This window comes from Lathyrus oleraceus, chromosome 1 (genome assembly GCF_024323335.1).
Source record: "Lathyrus oleraceus cultivar Zhongwan6 chromosome 1, CAAS_Psat_ZW6_1.0, whole genome shotgun sequence".
Classification (NCBI taxonomy): Eukaryota; Viridiplantae; Streptophyta; class Magnoliopsida; order Fabales; family Fabaceae; genus Lathyrus; species Lathyrus oleraceus.
The window spans coordinates 428,823,459-428,831,699 of record NC_066579.1 but is presented as its reverse complement, the minus strand read 5'-3'; the positions used below and the strand labels follow the sequence as shown (position 1 = coordinate 428,831,699).

Below are 8,241 nucleotides of genomic sequence, written 5' to 3'. Positions count from 1 at the left end.
TTTGGTTTTGTGGGGAACTAAGTTCGGATCTAATCAAAGTTAGTAATTGTTAGAAACTATCCTAAGGGATCATGCATTAGAAGTTGATTGAACATTCTAAGTTAGAAGTCCTAAGGGAGCATGTGTAAATTGGTCAAAATCATGATTAAAATTCTATGTTAAGTCCTAAAATGATTGAATTCTAATCCTAAGGGGGACATGCAATTCTAACACAAGAATACCAAAAATAAACCCATAAGAGCAAAATGATCAATTGCGAAAATATGTATAATTTTATTCATGGCCTAAAGGTGATTCTAACCTAAAGTTGAATTCTAATCCTAATGTTGAGAATGATGAAGTTCTAAATTCAAGCAAAGCATAATTGTTCCTAATTTTAATCTAATTAAAAGTCCTAATTAGAATTCTAATTAAAATTCTAAAAATATTAATTAATCCTAATTAAAATTCTAATCCACCAAATACTAACCAAGAATTAAGATGTGGCTATAAAAAGAAAAAGAATAATAGAAAAAGTTATAATAAAATTAAAAGAGAAGAAAAAGAATGAAGAAAAGTTTTAGGTAGAAAACGTGACATATGTATAGCAGTATGTAAAAATATGAGTTGAAAAGCAAAATATCTATAGTTTATAGTTTTGATTTTAACTAATGTAATTATATAATAATAACGTTGAAAAGGAAAGAAAAAGAGAAAACAATAATAATATTAGAGAAAACAATAATAATATATTAGAGAAAACAATAATAATATTAGAGAAAACAATAATAATATTAGCATTAGCATGTAATGTTAGAAAATGTATGTAACAGTAAGTGAAGAAAGTGGAAAAGAAATGTTTTACATGCTTGTTCTACTTTGAAAAGTCAATGCCAATAGGAAATGGACACGTGTCATGAGATTATATATTAAGTAAAGTAAAAACATGACATGCTAATAAGATAGAAAGTATAAAGTTTAATCTATAACTATATATATATAAAGGGAATATAAGTTTTTGGAGTGACCTATTTTTGTTCCAAAATTACCCTTTATCTTTTTTATAAATAACTTGAGTGATTAGTATCTTTTGTTGGTTATCAATTGATAAACTAACTTCCATCTCTCACAAAAAAAATCTATAACTTCCATTAATCCTTGAATGATGACACAAATTAAAAATCCTCTTCAATTTTTTTTTTAATTTTATCTCTTTCTCAATCAGCATACTATTTTTTTTTAAACTTTTTTAATTCTATTATATTTCTATCTTACTTTTGATTTTCTATTGTAACTTTCTAATATGCAATGTTTTCAACAACTTTGACACTGTAAGTTCTCTTTCTTTTGGTTTATATTGCTTCATATGAACATCAACAAAAACTATAAACCTTTAATTTTTAGACTGACCTATTTTTATTTCAATCATACACTTTATAAATATTGTAATTAAATTAGAAAAAAATCATCTATTCTATAACGACATATAATGGGGATTGCAAATTTTAGTCTAGCCTATTTTATTTCCTATTTTATCCTTCAAATATTATAATTATTTCAAAAATGTTTCATTGCCACGTTATAACACGTTTTTTAGACAGACATATCCCGGATATGCTATAAAGATGAAAATTGGTTACCATCCATGAAACTGCATTAGCACGTTATAATTTAAGAAAACGAGTAAAGGGATGCATCTTTTGTGCATTTGAAAATACTAATGTAGAAGAAAAAGAGAATCTTTTCACAATATGCTCTGTAGACAATTTTTTCACATTCTAGTCACCTATTCACTCGCCGATATTCAATACTTTCCGGTTTAATGTAAATAATTATGCATTTAATTTTGTTCATTCTTATTTCACTTTTCCAATTTTGTGATAAGTTTGATCATTTTTTCTTAATTTTAATTTTAAGAAGAACATGTTGGAGAAGAGTTATACAGTTTGTATTTTTCATCACTTTTATTATTATACCAATTTATCTATTATATTATTTAAGTTTTCTACCACGTCTGTTTCAATTCTTTTTATTAATTATGTATGTTTAAATCGTGGTTGCAACAGGCAAAGAAGGTGTGTGAGATGGAAGAGAGTTTTTAGGACTTATGATGAAAAAAATGTTTTTAGTTTGGGTTTCTTTTCATTTATGAGGTTTAAAATAGTTTAGTCTCATATTATTTCTTCAATAACATTGCTTTTCCTTGTGGTTTGTAAATGTTCAATTTTGGTTTGGTATCCACTTTATCTTGAAAAATAATGTGCTTGTCATAAGGTTCAATGTAAATACTTTCATTTTTCATTTTAAATTGATATGAATTTTTCCATCATATAAAGGTTTTTGTGTTTGTAATGGTTGTTTTGATGATATTTTGTGGATAGTCTGCCGTAAAATTGATAATTATTTTTATATACCGTAACTGCAGTCCACCCAAATGAAAGGAGTTACTTGAAACAAAACATAATCATTCTTATCCCTCATAGTAATTAAAATCTAGCAACATGTAAAGGTTGTGAAGGAAAAAAATAAAAAATGTTATGTTTTTGCTAGCAATTATTACATGTTAGATAGGACATTCACTATCTTTTCCTATAACTTAATATACTTACTTTGAAGTCTGATAGTTTGTTTTCTTAAACATTCACTATTAAGGTAAACTCTTGCCTATAAAGAATATCAAAACTTCTTAAATTATGTATTTCATTATTGCTGCATGTTCATACTTTAAAAAATAAAATTTGTTGTGTTGTTTAAATCGTTCAATTCACTTCTTATCATAAAAATGCAGGGATCGATAAAAATAAAACAACTATGTAGTACTCTAATTGTTCTTTTTTCAAACTTAACAAGTGGCAATGTAAAAAGTTGAGAAGCAACTACATATTACTAATGAAAAGAAATACATGGCGAGGACATAAGGAGGCGGAAGAAAAAAATGGCATAATAAAAATGGTGTTGTTGTTTAAGGAGTGAGAGAGAAGAGAGTATCAGGAATTCATAAATGATTTAGTGTGATAAACTTATTTCATAAATTATGCTATTTAATATTTTATAAATCATGGTAATCATCATCTTATAATACTATGTGAGTTTTAAGCATTGTACGAAATATATGATAAATATCATAAATTGTTGAGACCAAGAGAGTGTCAAAATAGAATGCAAGATAAATATATCACTTTTGATACTTATAATTTAATTTCAAAAATACGCCAAATTTTTTAAAAAAAATGTGTTTTATAGTTTTTGGCGTGTGCGCTTTAAGGTGATATTTCTTTAAAGTCTAGAAATTAAATTATATTCTCGAAAATACATGGGTGAAAAAAATTATTCTCATATTTGTTACAAAATTGAAAAAAAAATCACAAAATTCCATAAATAAAAGAACTTGCATAACTTTCACAATTCCCATTGTTTTACTCCTACGAGAATAAAGTGGGAATGTTGATTCCCATGAAATTTCACATAATTCTTAACTTAAATAATTACGTGTTTACTTAATGTATAAATATTTATTAAGTGTTAAAACACATAGACTAGGTAGAATGAAACTCTTAACTTAAATAATTACGTGTTTATATATAAAATAAATTACATCAATGATAAAAAAAATATAATTAATTACATCAATGCTACAAAAATGTTTGTCATATATATTATTTATTGAGTATTTATAACTATTTAATGTGGTGTTTTTGCCTGACCTATTTTGATATCAATAATATCCTTAAAAAATAATTTTTATTAGTTTTAAAATGAATTAATAAAGAAATTCAAAATTAAAAAAAGGTCAGTCAAATATTGTGAATATTAAATACAAGTAATGGAGCCGTTATTATAAATAACAATCAAGTTCAAATTCATCTTCTATCTATACCTATATCTATAACTATATATAAAGGGGATATGTGATTTTGGTATGACCTTTATTTCTTCCACAAATACCCTCACTTAACTTCTTCTTTTATATTTTTTTATTATTTTAAAAAGTAACTTCTTTTTTTATATTTGTTTATTATTTAAAAATAATAATAATTAAAATAAAAAGAATTAACACATAATGACCGTAGGGCAGTTGTGACCTCAAATAACTTCCTAATTCCTATTTAACATTTCCATTTTTTTCGGTTATTATAATTTTATATAACTTTTTTTAAAGAAATATTACTTCCTATTTTATATTCAATCATTTTGGATTTTATACTTATCTATAACACTAACAAGCTTAACCCGAAATAACATAAAAAAATAATCAATTATTTTATTTTTGTGTTATTATTTACCATATTTTTTCTTTGATATTTCAATATGATAAAATAAAATATTTTTAATGCATGTCTTTGATTTTTTGATAAAATAATGTATCAACTATTGAGATAAATTATTTTATCTTAATGAGTTATTAAATAAATAATTATTTTATTTTTAGACATAACAATTTATTTTACTAAATTATTTTACGTAATAAATTATTTTAGTAAATTATTTATTAAGTGTTAAAGCATATAGATTAGGTAGAATGAAACTCTTAACTTAAATAATTACGTGTTTACTTAATGTATACATATTTATTAAGTGTTAAAGCACATAGACGAGGTAGAATGAAACTCTTAACTTAAATAATTACGTGTTTATATATAAAATAAATTACATCAATGATAAAAAAAATATAATTAATTACATTAATGCTACAAAAATGTTTGTCATATATATTATTTATTGAGTATCTACAACTATTTAATGTGGTGTTTTGGCCTGACCTATTTTGATATCAATAATATCCTTAAAAAATAATTTTGGTAACATGATATTTATTCACAGGGGATTTTGTTAAACAATACGAAAATAATTTTTCCATAAAAGAAAGATGAATATAGAGGATTTTGGTAAGCAATACGAAAGTGGTTTTTCCATAAAAAAAGATGAATATTTATGATTATTACCGATGCATTCGATCATGATTTTGGTAAAGAATACGGGCATCATTACAAATAGACATTTCCAAGGGATCATATATATATATTTAGGATGGAAGACTTAATTTAAAACTCTTCCATTTTCAAAGTATAATAATATTATTTTTAATATGACGTACAATAGAAATCTCATAAAAAAAACAGACATTAATTTTTCTCCACTGCTCATTAAAGAAAGCGGGCAGACGGGCACCCGTCTGAACGCTAGAATAAGAATAAAGGTTATAGTAATGAAGCTTATAGTAATAACAGAACATATAAAATATGACAGTAAGTAGCATAAACACATGAAACCGTGAAACGCAGGCGGAATCACGTAATGCGACCCAAAAAAATGGAGAATCACGTTTTACACATAAGCGCTTATTTCAAACGCGATTTTTGAACGCCATATCAACACTACTTGCTCAAGATTCTCACGGTTTTGGTTTAGAATTTATGTGTTCTGACTCAATTTTCAGATTGTTTCGGTGAGCATTGCGGTTTGAATTATGTTTCTGATTCTTCTCCTTCTCCACTGTGATGTTGTGTTGTTGCTATTTGTTGTTTTTGGAACTTTGTCTTGTGGATTGGTTACCGCATTTGACGTTCTGTAACTCGCATACCAAGTGTTCGGTAAATTGCTTGAACCAAATTTTTTTCCTTTTTTTTTATTTGTTTTGGTTCTGTTTGGGATTCTTTTTCTCACTGTTTTGGATCCTGAATCGATTTCTCTAATGGTTATGATATTTTAATTTGGTATTTATAAGAGTTGCGATAAAGATTCTTGGTGATGTTTCTTGTGGTCTATGGTGAACTAATGATGAAGGTTGGAAATAGTGAGGAAAGAAGTCAAGTTTTGGTATGAGTAAGATGCTGAATTTTCTATGATTTGTGTTCATGGCAAGGTTTAGATTCTCACCGTAATTGTCCCCTAAAGATGAAAAGTAAGGCAAATACATAAACAAGCATGAAAAGATAACCCAAACAAGCAAGTAAGCATAAAAGACATGAGCAAGCAAGCATTCATGGAGTGATAAATAAAGTTTGAGGCTTACCGATCGGAGACCCTCCGATGGTTCTTCAATGGCGGAACAAACTCAATACTGTAAGCAATTCTTCAATTTTCCTTCATTTCTTCTTCATCCCCTTTCTTTTCATCCATTTGCTTTCTTGTTCTTGTTGTTGTTGATTCTTTTGCCATTTTTCAATGCTTGAAACATGAAAACTATGGTATCAAGTGTAGTGAAGGTTATGCTCAAGTTTATTGAAGCTTCAATGTGAAGCTTCAACAACCATGAATTTGAGCTCTAGTGAGGGAAGGTTGAAGAATGGAGAATGGAGAGTGAAAAACTTGAGAGAAAGTGAAGAGTGAGTGAAATCAAAAAGTGAAGAAGAATGCCCCTTTGTGTGTGAATGATGAATGCTTATATAGAACTAGGTGAGGGATGATTAGAGGTTGAAAACTGGTTAAAAATTAGTTGGGGCTGTTTTGGGCACTTTGGGCAATTGCCCAAAATAGTTAGGAGTTAGTTTGTTAGTTTGTGTTAGTTAGTTATAATTGGAATTCTGTTTGGAGTTTCAATAAAAAAATTCAATGAATATTCTTATACTAAAATTTGGAATGTCATTGCAATGAAGTGAAATCATGATGTTAGAAATTGTAAAATTGAAATTGTAGAATGAAATGCTGTATGTAAAATGAAGTGTTGTTGGAACAATGAAGTGCTGTTGGAAAAGCTGAAATGCTGTTAGAACAATGCTGTAATGCTGAAATGCTGTAATGCTGTAGTGCTGAAATGCTGTAATGAAAAGTTGTAATGCTGAAATGCTGTTATGAAAAGCTGCAATGCTGTTAGAAATTGCTGTAATGCTGTTAGAAATTGCAGAAATTGCTGTAATGCTGTTAGAAATTGCTGAAATTGATGTAATGCTATTAGAAATTGCTGAAATTGCTGTTGAAAATTGCTTTAAAATGAAATGTCGGTGGAACTGAAATGTAGGGAAACTATCATGCCATTGTTGATCAAGAATAGGAATTATTAGCATGCTGTTTTTGGTTGTAAAGTTATGGCTTGGCTTGTTTTATTGTGATCATGTCATGAACATAGGTGATAAACCAAGTTAGATTGCTATGGGGTATGGCATTGTTATTGTGATGAGCTTGAGTTGATTTTATGGTTCGCTTGAATTGTAGTTGAAACTTGGATGATGCATATACCATGACTTGAAATGAATGTGGATCTTGAAACATGATTTTCTTGGTTTTTGTAGGTACTCCCATGAAAAAGGACATGGCTTGGTCTTGAAGGATGATGAAGCAAGGAATGTATAACCATAAAGATGATGAAAGAAGATGGATTGTTAATGCTAGAATAACATGTTATTTTGTACTTGTGCTTGGATTTACACTTGTACTTTACTTTTGAATTAAATGGAATTAGAATTTATAATAGTTGCTACTAACGCTTTAGAATTCGGAATTGTAATATCATTTATGGTTTTAACATTTGAATTGGAATGGTTTAGTGTTAGAATTCGGAATTGTAATATCATTTATGGTTTTAACATTTGAATTGGAATGGTTTAGAATTGTGTATGTGAATTGACTTATGAGTGAAGTTAGAATGGCATTGTATTAGATGCTTGGAAATTGAATGTGGTTAATAAATTTGTAAAGGGTTAATTGGTTATGGATTAATGGGATTGTTTTAGAAGTTGGATATTTGGTTCCTGACTTACTAAATGGATTTGGTTTGGATATTGGTTTGCAAATGGGTTAATTGGTTAATTGGGTTATGAATTTTGGTTAATGGACTAGATGGTATTTGGATTAAAAAATGGATGATGAATGGATTAGATTGCAAAATGGTTCTTTTGGTTTATTAAGTGAATAATGAATGGATTAGAAAATAGATAATTATTAAAATGGGCTAAAAAGAAACGGGTTTGTCCCACTAACGAAAATCAAGTCAAAAAGGACATCTAATAATGAAAAAGGGTCAAGGTTAATTTGTAACAAAAACAATATTTTCTAAAATTAACCGGTTAAAGAAAAACGATGAAATAGTTATGGATTTTGTGATAAAGGATTCAAAGATAGACGGTTGACTTTGGTCAACTGGTTGACCAAAAAGTCAACAATTGACCAAGAGTCGACCTGGGTAAAAACATGTATTTTTTCATGGACAACCGAATATGGATCAGAACATCCTGAACCAAACGACTCATGTTAATGCTATGAATCAAACCAGGTGAATGTCAACCAAACCAAAGGTCATGCACAAGCTCCTTAACTAGCAAAACC

At 27.8% G+C, this 8,241-nt stretch overlaps 1 long non-coding RNA gene across 2 annotated transcripts; it reads left to right on the top strand.

Annotated features, from left to right (window-relative positions):
* Positions 1-5,095: 5,095 nt before the first annotated feature.
* Positions 5,096-7,504, top strand: LOC127079568 (uncharacterized). Of its 2 annotated transcripts, XR_007787938.1 has the most exons (3): positions 5,177-5,570; positions 5,705-6,042; positions 7,209-7,504. It is a non-coding gene; the product is annotated as an uncharacterized LOC127079568 (long non-coding RNA). The 2 variants fall into 2 exon arrangements; XR_007787937.1 differs by having other exon boundaries at positions 5,096-6,042.
* Positions 7,505-8,241: the final 737 nt, after the last annotated feature.